Raw genomic sequence first — 16,596 nt, forward strand, 5'->3', positions numbered from 1 at the left:
CAAACTTAGCCAATGATGGGGAGTTTGCCAGTGATGTGCAACGTGCCTTCAGACCTCTTCCACAGCCTTTTACAACTAGAACAGTGTGCCCTGCAAATCTAATGATGTCTTACGTGAGTGCCATCAGCACAAAAAATTATCCTAAGAAAACATTGCCTACAGAAAATATTACACATCCTGGTGGTATTACAGATAAGAGTACAGTTTAAATGTAAATCAAAACTAACTCATGCCAATTATCTAACTCTTTTAAAATGGTGTATGATTCACACGACTATCTCCATTATATATATTTCAGTTTTTATGTGAAACCTAGAAGAAAATGGTGATTTATGTTCATACAGGTCACATAAGTAGCTACTTACTAAATTTTCCAGGAATTATTTAAACACCTCAGCAAATCAGTATATGCATTAATATAAATTGCTGCACAGATTATCTATAATTTAGTAGCCTAAGATATTTTTGACTTTTACAACCTAATAGGTAGGCTTCAGTTCTCTGTTTAGTTCTTAAGATAATTTTAATGTCTTTATTATAATTGAAAAAATTAACTATGCCAGCTGCCAACTCAAAAGTGGAACCAGTTTAGAAAGGCCTTTAAAGAAAGACTTTTCTAAAAAATATGGAACAGGAAAGAAAGCAAGAAGATTGCCTTGGAAAGAAAATTTGGTTTTTTTCCCTGTGGGAATGCTTGTGATAAATACATCATTTTAGGGGGAAAGGAGACAAGAATATTCTACAGTAGTCCCCATCCCCTATCAATGGTTTTGCTTTCTGCAGTTTCAGTTACCCAGGGTCAACAACAGTCCAAAAAAATTATATGAAAAGTTCCAAAACTAAACAATTCATAAATTTTAAGTCGTTCTGAGTAGTGTGGTAAAATCTTGCGCCATTCTGCTCCGTCCTGCCCGAGACATGAGTCACCCTTTTTCCAGCACATCCATGCTCCCCGCCCGTTCGTCACTTAGTAGTGGTCTTGGTTATCAGACCAGTTATCAAAAAGAGAGAGATAGAGAGAGACTACAGTGACATCATTTTTATTACAGTATATTGTTATAATTGTTCTATTTTATTATTAGTTATTGTTATTCATCTTTTACTGTGCTAATCTATAAATTAAACTTTTCCATAGGTGTGTATGTATGTATAGGAAAAAACAGTATATACAGGGTTCGGTATTATCTACAATTTCAGGCATCCACTAGGGGTCTTAGAACAGATCCCCAGCACATAAGAAGGGACTACTGTATAGAACAATCAAAATTGCACTTTTATGGAAAACCGATGAGTTCCCACAAAGACCATACAGTGCATCTTTAAGAAGAAATAAGTTTCAACTTTAATTTGCTTTTTGCCAAGAATTCTTCTGACATCCTACTAATTTCAGGGATTATCCTTTCAGTTATATTCTTCCTTTTGTGACTTAGTTCATATTTCTTGAGCTTCACAATATCGCCTGCTTCTTTGCAATGTTGTTCTGATCCTCATCAGGAATGGTCAGCAACTGGTAAGATGGAGATCAGGGGAAGAAGCTGGGCATTTTCAGGAAAGGCTGATGAATGTCAACTGATGAAGGGCTGCTAACACTTGGGGGACTAGTTTTTAGGACCTTCTATCGCTCTATGATATTGTATTCTATATAATTTAAATTACTTTATAGTATTTATTTAAGGAATGTGGTGAAACTAATACAACCTTTAAAAGGAATTATATTCTCATTGCCTTTTGAAAGTTTAAACATAATTTTTATTTTACTTTAATTTGCACTTTGCTTTGAAAAGATTCATGGTTTGCTATATAGCCCAAGAAGTAGTAACTGCGAAACTTAAAGTAGTTAATAACCAGAGATTAATTTTCCTCCCTGTTGTTTCTCTTTTATAAAAGAACACCAGAAGGAAATTAAATGCTTAATTAAATTAAACAAATTAGCTGAATATTAATAGTACCATGACCAATGTTTGCAGCACTAATTGTTTTTCTGAGTGTTATGACAATGCTCATACAGTCTGAAAGTAAAGTAGGTTTGGCTGTAAATCAGAACAGGCAGTGTTAGTTCTTCATGGGACGGGAGCAGGCATTCTGGAGGTGGAGCACATGTGAGTATCATCAAAACGACAATTAAATATTGCTAGTTCTGTTTGCTGGGTCTTGTCCTAATCCCTTTAGGGTGAAAATGGTACTTCCAACTTCCATCTGCTTGGCTTTGCTTGGGGGAGAGTCCTGTTGGGCTGGCCTAATCACATTTCCTGGAAGAGTTCACAAAGATCTGATTTGGGAATTTCCAGAAATGACTATACCCATCTTAACATATACCGGAATCTAAAAAGATAATATTTCTTTTTCACATTGTTCTAACGCAGACATTCAATTCAAAGAGCACATGTCTGCTCTCATAGGAACAACTGCAAGCAATTAAAACAGAACATTCGACAGAACAGCTCCTTCAGAAGAGTGGGATAATGAAAGCATTGAGAATAGTTCAACACTTATATCAGTAGGTCAAACTGTGACAGAGTCAAAATTTATCTTAGAAGTTCTTCAATGCTCCCAACCCACACACTGTTAGCAACTCTCATGGCGAGGCTTAAACTGCTTCCTTCCATAACCAAGATGTACTAGCTCCAGAGTTCATTCTTTCAGATTCCTCCTAAACATCTAATTAAACCTAAAAATCCTATTTGCTCTAGGAGCTTAGAAGATGAAAATAACTTTAATTAATTCAATACTTTTTTATTGAGTGACTAAGTGTACTTGGCACTATGGCTAATAATCTGCTTAAGAAACAGTTTCTCTACTTATTAAAAAAAATAGGAACAACTAGGAAGCTCTACATTAAAGGAATAGTTAAATACATCATCGTACATCCATATCTGTGGGACACTATTCAGTTACTAAAAATAATACTTTTGAGAAAAATGCTTCCATCCATTATGGATGCTAACTAAACTCAGTGTGGTAATCATGTCACAATATATATGTATGGCAAGTCATTATGCTGTACACCTGAAATGTATACAGTGTAATATGTCAATTATATCAATAAAACTAGGAAAAAAGAATAATAATGCTTTAGTATAATATCGTTGTCGGAGGGTGGGCCCTTCTCGGTGCAAAGTCCAGGTCCTTGGCAACTCGAGCAAAGAATTGAACGAGATGCCGGAGTAAAGTAACTGAAAAAAAATTTTATTCGAAGAGATAGTACATTTCAAAGAAGTAGAAGTAGGTCCGAGCAGTAGAGAATGGCTCAAGGGCCCAGTATTAGAAGAGAAATTACATTCCAAAGAGTTTGGAGTGGCCACATGCAAAGGCAAGGCTCAAAAGGCTCAAAAAAGGGAGGAAGGGGTTTAAAAAGGGAAGAAGTGGTCAAAAAGGGGAGAAGCGGTCAAAACGAGGGAAATCATTAAAAAAAGGGAGAAGCGGTAAAAAAGGGGGAAGGTGTCCAAAAAGGTGTACCTCCCAGGACTTGGAGTTTTTATCCCCTTTCTCTAGAATGGGCTGTTCCCCTATGGGTGTGGGACCACTTGATTGGCACCAGTGATTGACAAGAGGTACTGCGCAGGTGCAACTGTGATCTAGTTGGGTATTTTGTACCCATTTGTTTTAGGGGTAGATAGTTACACTGAAAAGAAGTTTTGGGTGGAGAGGGGAGGCCACCCGGGCGGTCACATTCTGTGGGATGTGCAGGAATGCAGAGGCCCAATGCCTACCTCTAACTGCCTGCCTATTTTTCCCTTTGAGAGGCGTGATCCTCATAAAATCTCTATGGGAAGCTGAGGGACTGGAGGTCTCTTCTTCTGTATCTGCTTCCTGCTGGGAAGGGGCATAGAGTTGTCCCTGCCTATTGGGGGATTCACAGAACTCTCACCCTAGCTGATCTCAGATGAGAGGAAGGGGTCTCGAGCTCCGCCTGGAAGACCTTGTTGGCTTCTTTGGTTGTGACTGGCAATCTTGCTGGGGTATCATCCATATCCCTAAGGTCCCTAAATGAGGAAAAACAGATTTTAATTAATAAATCTGTTAGCTCTTATGAAACCTGTGGCCATTCAGCCTATCACTCAGGTGGCATCAATTGTCTGGCACCAGAATAGGTTTGGAAAGAATCATTAGGCTTACTGGCCTGGGGGACATTGGGAAGTCACAGGCTCTCAAGTAGTTATCTGAAGCAAGGGTAGGAGATTGCTATTGTTTAGAATTCAGAAACTGATTTACAAAGCAATCAAGAAGCAGGGGAATAGGTGAATTCTAGAATTCAGGCTAGGAGCAATCTTTAGTCTAGGATTCACAAACTGATGAGAAGAATAATCAAACCCAGGGGCTAAGAAACTAAGAAACTAGAAAGGAGATTTAACATTTCTATAGGAAAGAAAACTTAAGTTTCTCAGTAATGGGGGTGGGGGCCGGTAACAATACCAGTTGTATCTTAAAATCGTGCATAGGAAAAAAAGACAGTAAAATATAATAGTAACTTTGGTTATCTTTAAGAAGTGTGATTTTATATGATTTTTATTTTCTTCAAATTGTTATATATTTTCCAAATTTTTTCTCAAGGAGCATATACTTGGGCTATAATTAGAAAACAACAATAAACATTATTTTTTAAAGATAATTTCTCTCTGAAAGAGTTGTCACTCTAGCCCAGAAGATACCAGATTGAAACAAACTATTAGGATGTTATAATAAGAATGGTGAGTGTTAGAATATGGTTTGCACAAGGTGTTATGGAAACAACTAGTGACCCATATAATTAATGGAAGATTTAATATGCTACTACCCCAATAATTTTTTGAAAGCCTCAGTATTGTAAGGAAAGGTACACAATTCCCTATCCAAAAATCTTTAGGACCATATCGGTTTCAAAATTTAGACTTTTTTGGATTTTAGCTAATAAAGTGAGTGTATGTGTTTACATAACACTCCTAGTGCATCTGGAGCAGCACCCCATAATCCAACATATTAATATCCCCATTTAGTGAGATGGGACTATTAGAATAAGAATTACAAAGATTCTCATAAATTTAGGACACTGAATTTGTTACTAAAAAGGCTTGCTTTCTGGAGCTCTTTGGATTTCTGAATTGCAGATTAAGGATTGTGAACCTGGTGCGAAACGTGGGAGGTCAGTACTATTAAAGGCCAACTGAGCAGCACCACCACCGAGAAACTTTTAAGTGTTCTTTCTTATAGAAATGTTAAGTCTCCTCCCTAGTTTCTTAGTTTCTTAGCCCCTGGCTTTGATTACTCTTTTCATCAGTCTGTGAATCCTAGGCTAAAGATTGCTTGCTCCTAGCCTGAACCCTAGAATTCTCCTATCCCCTTGCTTATTGATTGCTTTGTAAATCAGTTTCTGAATCCTAAACAGTAGAAGTCTCCTATCCCTGCTCAAATAACTACTTGAGAGCCTGTGATTTACTAATATCCCCCAGGCCAGTAAGCTAAATGCCAAACCCATTTCAGGCCCAGACAACTGACGCCACCTGAGTGACAGGCTGAATGGCCATAGGCTTCATGAGAGCTAACAGATTTATTAATTAAAATCTATTTTTCCTCATTCAGGGACCTTGGAGATACAGCTTATACCCCAACAAGATTGCCAGTCACAACCAAAGAAGCCAACACGGTCTTCTATGCGGAGCTCGAGACTCCTTCCTCTCATCTGAGATCAGCTAGGGTGAGAGTTCTGTGAACCCCCAATAGGCAGGGACAACTCTACGCCCCTGCCCAGCAGGAAGTAGATACAGAAGAAGAGACCTCCTGTCCCTCAGCTTCCCATAGAGATTTAAATGAGGATCGATCACATCTCTCAAGGGGAAAACTAGGCAGGGAGTTAGAGGCAGGCATTGAGTCTCTGCATTCCTGCACGTCCCACAGAGTGGGACCACCAAGGGGACGTCTCCTCTACACCCAAAACTCCCCTTTGTATTGTAATTAATTACCTACCCCTGTGGGAAAACAAATGGGCACAAAATACCCAACTAGATCAGACCAGTCCCTCGCACCTGCACCTGCGCAGTACCTCTTGTCAATCACTGGTGTCAATCAAGTGGTCCCACACCCATAGGGGAACAGCCCATTCTAGAGAAAGGGAATAAAAACTCCAAGTCCGGAGAAGCCCCTTCCCTTTTTTTGGACTGCCTTCCTCCCTTTTTAGAGCCTCACCTTTGTGCGGGGTCCCCTCCAAACTCTTTGGAATGTAATCTCTCTTCTAATAATGGGCCCTTGAGCCATTCTCTACTGCTTGGGCCTGCTTCTACTTCTTTGAAATGTACTAGCTCTTCGAGTAAACTACTTTTTTAGTACTTCGGCATCTTGTTCAATTCTCTGCTTGAGTTGCCAAGAACCTGGACTTTGTGCCGAGAAGGGCCCGCTTTCCGATAACAGTACCAGAGCCTGTGCAAGATGTCATTCGTTATCTAATATTTCTTAGCTCCTAGCTTATTGAGGCTAACACTGGCTCTAATTGTAGGAGTTACAAAACTGATTCTGAGTCACGTTAGAGTTTATGATCATATTTGATCATAGATATGTACTCCAGGAGGGAAAATGCTCTAATTCTGTCTTGAAGATGCGAATGCTTAAGGAGTCTGGAGTTGTTTTAAAAGAGAAAGAAATGTTGTTATAAACACACTTTATAAATAGTTTAAAAATGTCAAGAAATATGTGGGTTTTATAAATAGAGGTAATACTAATAGAGCTGGCAAAATGTATTTCTCAGCACTTTTTAAAGGTTGTCTCTAAGCCAAACATTTCCTAATCTCTCCTGGAAGAACACTGGCAGCTAAATTACCAAAAGGCTGTGGTTTTGGACCTTAACTATAACACTGCTGAGTTTATTGATACATAGCCAGTTTGGGAGAAATTTTATTTGTTTATTTATTATAATTTCTATTATATATAATGTGGTTTTTTTTCAACTTTTGTGGTATAATGAATAGTGTATGCTGTCTAATATTGCATACCACTAAGGACTGGTAGCAGTTTCTATGAAGTGACAGATAAGTGAATTTAGGGCACGGGGGAAGGGAGAAGTGCCTAGGATGACTCATTTGAAATCAACCTTGACAGTTTTTCTGCTGACAAGGCTGATAGAGGTAGAACTAGAACAAAGGTTAAATCCTTCAGCTCTAGAAAACTGCTTTGCCTTTAAGGCTGGCTCCTCCAAGTTCTCCTAGGCCATCAAGATGAACCATTTCATGTTCTCCTGTAGATACAGTCGGGCATACCATACTGAGCTTTTGACAGAAAAAAGGAATTTCTCCATGGTTCTACATTCAATAAATGTTGATTTGTGAATACAAATTAGCCATTAAGATTTAAATTCCACAATAATCCCTCAAAATAATGGTTTAGGTAATCATTACCAGCTTCCCTTCAAGTACCCTTATTACCAGAACTATCAGTATTTAGAAAATTGGTTGATTTGACCTCCTGTATGCCTTTTCAGCCTCTGGCTGGAGTCATAAAAGCAGAAACATGGCCTTAGGGCAAAAGTAGGCTCACAAAATCAGGGACACATGTACCTGATGAGTCATTGGGAGTTGGCTATTTTATCACTGCTTTCACATAATACTAAACTCTTCTTAGCAACTGACAGGCTACTGTGTGCTATGAATAGCACAACCAGAGCTTCAGTAAGTTTCTTTTTTCATATTAAATTCACGTTCTATCAGCTTTTACAGATTCCTCTCTTTATCACACTAAAAATAATTACGACCTGTTTAATATCATATAATGTTGCATGGGCTCCATAGAAAATATGTTAAGGGTATTTGGGTCTTCTCTTCTGGGACCTTCCAATTTTGAACAGATGATGACACCAAGCAGACATATAAGCTTTATAGTAAACAATTGCATGAATTAAATATGTAAAACATTATATTGAGTAGGCCTTTAGTTGATGAGTGAGGAGGCAATTTTAGAAGGAACCCACAGGGAACTGCTGGTTTTTAAAAAGCCTTAATTAATTATGTAATTAAGACACTCTTTCCTGGAGGAGGGCAAATCTGGAAATTTTGCAGATGTGGTGACTGCAAAATAACTAAAGTTGTGGAATGGGAAATATTCCAGGACTCCTATTATTTTTATCTCCAAACCTTGAAAGAAATGGCATCAGAACTAAAGTCCAGAAAATTCTGTTGGATTTAAGTTTTGTCTTCAGCCACGTCGCTAAGAGCAAATGTGCTATTTTCATTGAGAAAAATGTCAGGGTTGTGCTCAAATGTATATTGAACTTACGCTTGTGACAGTGTTCATTGTTATAAATTATGTTTAGATTTATCCAAGGTAAGCACAAATAATATAGTTTTACGAAAAAAAATTAACCATAGTTTCCAAATCAAACAACACATACCGAGTGGCATTATTTTCCTTTTCTGAAAAATGGAGGACAGCTGGGTTCTTACATCCCCTTCTGCATTCAATCTATTGCAAATCTTGTTGTTGTTGTTTTCAAATAATAATTGTATATATTAAAGGAGTATAACATGATGTTTTGATATCCATATACATAGTGAAATTACTATATTCAAGCTAAGTATATATTTATCTCCTAACACATTTACTTTTGTTTGTTTGTTTGTTTGTTTGTGGCAAGAGCACCTGAAATCTATTCTCTTTGCAAATCTACTGGAAAGTATACAAAATGGTATTATTAACTACAGTCACCATGCTGCACATTAGATCTCAAGATACTATAGAAAATGAACACTAATACATTAAATATATCAATGGACAGATTTCAACAGCATCAGTAGGATAATTAAAGTCAGTGAATTCTGAAAACAAATTATCATGAAGCCATGTTTATACAAGCATGCCTGAATAATTGGAGTTCAAGCATTTATTATATCTACTCTGTTCAGGGTAAACTGAATTAATACAAGATAATGGGATTAATTCTAAAATCTGTCTCACTAGTGCCTTACTGACACAGCTGAAATCCTCCAAAATCAGACCCTTTCATTTGCAAAGTGAATTCTTTCAGCTAGAAAATATTCATGATTTGTTTTCTAAAAATTTCACAACATTTTAAAAGAATATGTTTGAGGAAGACACATAAGAGAGATATCTAAGTACAACGTGGTAGGGTTGACCCTGCTGTCACTCTTGCTCTCTGGCAAGCAAATGTGGACCTGAACTCCTAGCCAAAGGCTCACTGCCACAGGGTGTTTCTATAGATATGTGACTTTACTGCAAAGCATAACAAGTATGGTTTTTTAGAGATAAGAATGAAAGTCCACTGATTGAGAGCAACCGTCCATGCTTTAAAACGTTAGAAATAAAATGCTCTTAAACAGAGAATATCCTCAAAGAGATAGATGCCTTAGTATGGGGGTGTCCAGCAGAGTTTTCAAACCACACACACACACACACACACACTTTTTTTTTCACTTTTTTTTAAAAATTAGTTTCAGGTGTACAAAACAATGCAATAGTTATCTTTTTCACCCCTTACAAAGTGATAACCCCCCTCCTATCCACTGCCCCCCACCCCTGATATCATACCTACCTATAACGATTCCATTGATTCCACTCCCACACTATACTCCATGTCCCATGACTATATATGTATTAAATTATAGTTGACATATAATATTATTCAACGGCAGCTTCAGATGTACGGTGCAGTGGTCAGGCCTCTAAACCATCCATGAAGTGGTCTCCCTAACAAGACATGAGTCCTTCTGGCCCCTAAAAAATAACAAAAATTTTTTTTCATTGAAAGCTTTCCAAAAAAAAAATCAAAAGGCTCGTGGAGAATTGTCCTGACAGAATTTAACTCTTACAAGTCAATCAGAGGCCGAATAACACTTACGATGCAGAAAGTTAGAATCTTCCTATAAAGCATTTTCCCTAACCATTGTTTAGGATTTTCTTATAGGGTACTATGGTATTTTTGTCTTTAACATTTCAGCCAGACTTTATATTTATTCATTCATTCAACCATCAAGTGCCTCCTGGATGCCAGCATTGGGGAAGCAAAATGAATAGCTATGCCTCCTGAACTTCTTGAATCTGATGGGAAGGGACAAGTACATAGACAACCTCGATGATGTTCAATAAATATAGGGTGATGGTGGGAAAAACACTCAACTCCATTTGGAGGGGCTTCATCAGAAGGAACAAATAGAAGGGTGGTCCAGGCTTTGGAAACGGCATTTAAGAAGGCATGGGGACAGGTAGAAAGGCACTTTTCAGTCATGGCAAAACCACTCAAAATGAGTAGGTGAGAGCAGAGAGGTAGATAGAGGCCAGAGGACAAATGGAGAAGAAATCTTTAATAGATGTTAAACAGAAATGAAATGATCAGAATTACATTTGAGGATAACACTCTGGGGTAGAAGGCATAATTTTCCTAAAACAATTGGATGTTTAATTGACTGAAGTAAGTTGTAAGAAAAGTTACATCTTTGTCCACAGAAGAGGCATTGACTTTCAAATGAATGACTAGGTCTTTTTCTCAGCAGTTGCTGTCTTTGAATACAGAACCACCAACTGAGGGAAGATGAAGGAGAAGGCTTTACTCTCAGGGACAATACAGGCATTACTGAGAGAGTACTTGCAAACGGGTGACCATCGTCACTTTTCAATCAAGTGCATGTCATATGGGGTACGTCAGCTCTGCTGGCAGTAACCAATGCAGATCCAAGGAAAGGGAAGTAGAAGATAAGCATTGTCTACACTGTCATGGGGATTATTAAAAAATAGACCAAGAGAGCAATTTAATACAATTGCTCGTATTCCTTCATCTTCTTCAAATTGTGCCTGCATCAAATGTCAATGTATGCTATAATTATTCTGCTAATCAGCAATCTTCTTTCAATATAATCTTGTTTTCCAAGTAAAATGTTTTTGTTATTATTTTTAAATACATTTTACTTACTTAATTTCTTGAAATGGTAGCACATTCACATGGTTCGAGCATCAAAAAGTATAAAAAGAAATATAGCAGTGTCTCCTTTCCACTCCTGCTTTCTGTCTGCCAAGTTTCTATCCCCCCAAAACAAGTAGCCAACATTATTAGGTTCTCACTTAATTCCCAGGGTTTTAAAAATATATATACAAGTCTGTACAAGTATAGATTATTTTCTCTTCTTTTTTTTTTCACCCTGAGAGTACACTATTTTGGCACCCTTCCTTCCCCACCTAAAATTAATCTTGGAGATTGTATTAGTCAGCTCTGGCTGCCATAACAAAATCCCATAGACTGGATGGCTTAAACAACAGAAATTTATTTATTTTTTTTTACAGTTTTGGAGGCTGGAAATCTGAGATCAGGGTGCCAGCATGTTCATGTTCTGAGAGCTCTCCTCCTGGCTTGCAGACAGCCACCTTCTCACTGTGTCCTCACTTGGCAGAGAGAGACAGCAAGCTTGCTAGTGTCTCTTATTATAAGAACAATAATTCCATCACGAGGGCACCACTTTCATGACCTCATCTAACCCTGATTACCTCCCTGAGGCCGTATTTACAAATATCGTCACATTGGGAATTAGGGCTTCAACATGGGAATTTGGGGCGGGGGATACAAACATTCTGTTCATAACAGAGATCTTTCCATATAAACACTAAAGAGCCTTTCTGCTCTTTTTAGAGCTGCACAGGGTGCTGTTGTTACATCATATATCTTTCATGTTGAAACCAGGAAAACTGAAGCTGTGCTTTATTCCTTGTTAATGGGATCTGCAGCAATAAAGTAAGAGGACATGAGTCTTAGAGAATCAAAGGTGGTATTTCTGATAAGGTTACACATAAGCTAGAATTATATTATATTCTGATGATTGCTGGAATTGTATCTAAACCCAAGCAATACATTTAGTGCACATTCATTCGCCAATCATTAGGTCCTCAAAAGATCAGCTTTCTAAATTATATATGGTTGAAATGTTTTCTTAATATGAAGACACTGACTGTATTTAAAGATGTAAATTGTATTAAAAAATATAGTTATGAAATATATTTTTTATGTCATTGTTTATTAATAATGGTCAATTTATACTTGACTGTTATTTACTAGACATGTTATACAGGCTAGTCTAAACACATTAGTGTATATTTAGCTTCTGAGAAGAGTATTTGAGTAGAAGAATATTTAATGATCTCTATGAAGAAAGTTGAAATGTGGTTTAGCCCAGAAAAGGGCAAGAACCAAGAATAAGGAAGAGAAAAAATGTATGGCCATAAAATATTTCTGGATAACCACACTGAAAGCAAAATAATAGACTGTGTACTACTCCAGCAGCCTGAACTATTCCTGCCTGAAGGAAGAGAAGGCAGAGGGGAGAGACAGAGTGAAGGTGAATAGAACATTGGGTCTTTGCAATATGGCTGAAATTGGATTCAGGGATAAGGGAGAGAGAGGAATCAAAGATGGAACCAAGGTTTCAAGCCTAGATGACTGGGTAGAAAAGTAACACTGTTGGCTGAGATAGGGTGGAGGATATTTAGGACAGGGTAAGAGTTTACTTTTATATACACTATGTTTGGGAGCTAGTGAGATATGTAGGTTAAAATTATCAGCAGGTATTTAAACAGGTTGAAGGAAAGAGAGAGATCTGGGGGTTGTTTCAAGAAGTACTGATGAGAACAAGAGGGAGAGGGCAATGGAAGAAGAAGCAAGGACAGAACAATGGAGATCAATTACATTCAAAGGTAGAAGGAAAAAGATGAGCATGAAAGGAGAGAGAAGAGTGATCAGAGAGAGAGAGAAGGTGAACCAAGGTAGGGAGCCTATGGAAACCAAAAGAGGAAGGTATAGTCAATTACATCACAGGCTAGAAGAAAAATAAACAAAGATATGACCCCTGCAAACAGTATATTAAGAGGCAAAGGTCAGATTTTAAGACATCAAGTAATGAGTTGATAGTGAGAAAGTAAAATCAAGATTCTAGTCTTTTGGCTCTTTAACAATGCTATTTCATATTTATATTCCACTTTAGAGTAACAGAGTACTTCCACATACGTTACCTCTTTTGATGATATCTCAAGGGAATAGTCTTGTAGGTAGATAAGTGGAGAAAAAAGCAGTGGTGAAGGATAATTGCAAATGCAAATGGAAGATGAAGTAATGGATGGAGTTACTTTCCTAAGGAAGTGAAAGAGGGAGAATTTAGTGCTGGAAAACAGTAGGCGTCTCTCTAATTTTGAGTTAGAAAGATGTTGCCTGACAGCCGAATTCTATGAACACGTCCCCCCGCATTTAGCCTCTAATCCCATTAGCTATGAGAGAAAAGCCTCGGTATGACCGGAGGCAGTAATCTCTCTGAGGGAGTGCCTCGGTATGACCAGAGGCCGATAAGACTCCCTCTGAGGAGTGTCTCAAGGTGAATTGGGACCTGTTGGGACGCCAACGGCTAATCTCCTCTGGGAGGACACAGTAACAAGGTGTCCTGGGGCTATGTGGTGGATATGTGAAGGCATAGCATATGCTGGAACATAATGGATATGTTAATAGATAAGGCTTTGAGGCACAGACCTCAAACTGGATGTTAATCTGATCAACAGCAGTTTTACTTCTCAATAAAAACCAAGCGTCGACCCGATTCGGTGGCTCAGTCTGACTCTCTGAAGGCTGAGTCCCTTGGTCTCGCACTTAAATCTTACTTCTGTCTCTGTCTATTTATTCAATCTGCGTCGCCCCTCTCGTGTCCCATTTGCCCTTGCCACGCTGGACGTGACAGAAAGAAGACAATATGAGTTGGTAAAAAGACATGAACATTTTAAGTAAAAATAGTTTAGAAAGATTTATGACTAAAGATCTACAAGGAATCAAGATAACCTTGAGTTGAGGGCTCAACTCAAGCAGGAGAAATGTGAACTGAGTGGGGAGATGATGTTGGCATAAAGAGTCACAAAACTGACTCTTCACCCAGTCACAAGCTTCCCAGATTTCTAATACAATAGTCCTCTCACTAATATAAGGGTGAGTAGACACTGAAGTACTGGAGCCAAGAGCAAACAGTTTGATGTCTTAAATAACCTCAGCAAAGGCTTTAAGGGAAGTTCATTTACTATACAATTCAATTTATAAGTTGTTATGAGCTCCCATTTGCAGCCTACTCCACAGGAAGGAAAAGCATTAAACAAGCTGTTGGAATAAGGCATTCCCACAGCAGAAGATATCCTGCAGTTTTTGAAACAACAGGGATGTCAGCCTGTGGTCCAACCTCCAATCACCCTCTTTAGAGAGTTCTGCTTCTTTCGAGACAGTACTCAGGTGTTTATAATTTTCTCCGTTAAAAGGTATGCATATTAAGAAAAAAATTTCAGTTTTACTCTATGAGCTAACATATTGGGAGACAAAAGTATGATAGGCTTCCCTTTGGGGCTGAAAATTCCACATGACATGTCCACTTGGGCCTTGTGGTACCTTAGCCAGACATCCTCAGATTCTAGTCATTTGGCTCTTTAAACCAACTCTATCATTAAAATGTTAATCTCTTTATTACATCTTATACAAGATAAAGGCTATTATCTTTGCTTGCTCAATACACCTCCCTCCCTGAAACAAACAAGCAAACAAACAAATGTTCTAATTTCAAGAGTAATCTTGACAATGTGGGTTTGATTAGACATATCATATTACCTCATCTTCCTGGCTTGGTGATTGGTTTGGGGAGAAGCATGTGACTTTAAGTTGATTCAACACAAATAACTCTTGGAATCTTTTTCAGGTTAGAGCTAAAGGGCAAGAAATCTTCTTTCTTTGCTAGTAGAATTGCTTATAGGATGAGGAGAGAGACCAAGGTTGCTAGGAGCCTTGTTCTCCATGGCATGGAGAAAGCCATCTGTGCAGAGAACCAGAAACAATAGTCAGAAATAGAGAGTGTGAACCCTAAAAGTGTTCCTGGACCTTTTCAGACATTTTCAGGACCAGTTTTCTAAATCTTGTGTTTGGATTACAGCAGCCAATAAATTTTATTTTTTGTGTGGGCAAGTTGGGATTCTGTCATGTGGCTCACAATACCTTATGCTTATAAGGTGCTCAATAAATCTATATATTGATTATCTGGTTGCTTCTATGTCAGTGCTTTTTCTGTACCTTTTGCTTCTGTACTTTCTTTGTGTCCTACAGCCTCATTCTCCTTGATCAAAAGGCTGCAATTTTCCGGTAGTAACTGGATGCCCTCACCCCTTGACACTGTCCAAGGTCACTTAATATGTGTGTGTTTCAGTTTCCTAATTTGTAAACTATGGCAAATAATAATAGCATCTACTTATTAGCATCAACTATATTCCAGGTACTGGCCTAATGCTTAATTTATTTCCCTCAGCAACTTTGCAACACATGCGTAATAATCCCCATTTTATAGATGAGGAAGCTGAGATGTAATGAGGTTAAATGAATACAGCTTGAGTGACAGAATTCTGATTCATACCCAGGTTTGTCTGAGCCTCTGAGCCTGTGCTCTTTCCAGGATCCTATGATGCCCTACTTACTCAACAAGCTTTTGTGTGTGTAATAAGACACTTCAGGTGAAGCTGCTCTATAAATAGAAAATGATCAAAAATCATTTTCCAATTGACAACCACAGTTATGGAAGTGAGCCCAAATATTAACAAGGAAGATTTAGGTTATGAAGAATATTCTGACTACCCCAATTATGGCATTAGAAACAGTAACTGAAAAAAAAAATGCTGAATCGTATATAAATGAGAAATTTTATGAAGACAGAAAGTGCAGCCAAGATTCTGTTTCACTTCTGAAGCCTCAATAAAACTCAGAAGGACATAAGTAAGCTCTGCTAAGCTAGGGAGGATCGAACCTCATTTCTCATTTTTCTCATTGGACCGTCAATGCCGAGGGCCTGCCGTTTCCTTTGTGGCCCTGTGGATGAAGTGTCCTTATAAAATGGGGACATTTTGACTTACAGATCTGGATGGCAATATCAGAGGTGTTTGAAATGAACAAACATAGAATCACGCTGCTTATGTAGCATTAAAACACACATGAACCCTATTTTTGTATAAGTTTAACTGAAAGAATAATAAAACCAGGTCTACATGTTAAAAACATTTTGTATTAAAACTCTTATGTTCTTCAAGCTTTAATTACTGTTTCAAACAACTTCAAGAAAACCACATTATGAACTGCTTTATGTCCATTTTCTTCATTAAACTGTGAGTGCTTTGGACATAGAAATTATATCTTACTCATTTTTTATCTGTAGAATCTGATATAGGTAAATTTGGCATAGGTTGCATTGTGATTTTTTTTATGAGTTCTGGGAACTTTAGCCTTTGTGGACCTCTTTCTCCATAAAAAATATTAAAAATTATATTTTCTGACCGTGTTGGCATAAATACAAATATATTAATATGAAATCTTTAAACATTTTCTTTAACCTAAACTCTCATTTTTTTTGTCTAATTAAAAATAATTAAACCATTTGCACAGGCCCCTGCCTGTATTGTGGGCTTCTGGTGCTACGCTTGTCTTGCCTATGGATGTCAGTCCTGCTATGTGTTAATACAATTTTGTTAAATGGGTGAAATGAATAAATGATTTAACATGAACATTTATCTGGTGGTAGTGATTCTTAGAGCTTCTATTTTGAAGTAAGTTTTAGTTTAAAATATTTTTCAAAAGTAGCTAAT

General features: G+C 37.7%; 1 long non-coding RNA gene across 2 annotated transcripts in view; it reads right to left on the reverse strand.

Moving 5' to 3' along the window:
* Positions 1 to 12,971: 12,971 nt before the first annotated feature.
* Positions 12,972 to 16,596, reverse strand: part of LOC109372898 (uncharacterized) — a 76,658-nt gene continuing 73,033 nt past the window's right edge. For both annotated transcript variants that reach the window (XR_002122120.1, XR_002122119.1), the window contains 2 exons: positions 14,585 to 14,786; positions 12,972 to 13,084 (listed from right to left, as the gene is read on the reverse strand). This is a non-coding gene — a long non-coding RNA (uncharacterized LOC109372898). The remainder of the gene's footprint in view (positions 13,085 to 14,584; positions 14,787 to 16,596) is intronic.

The sequence above is a fragment of the Hipposideros armiger genome, unplaced genomic scaffold (genome assembly GCF_001890085.2).
Source record: "Hipposideros armiger isolate ML-2016 unplaced genomic scaffold, ASM189008v1 scaffold_675, whole genome shotgun sequence".
Lineage (NCBI taxonomy): Eukaryota > Metazoa > Chordata > Mammalia > Chiroptera > Hipposideridae > Hipposideros > Hipposideros armiger.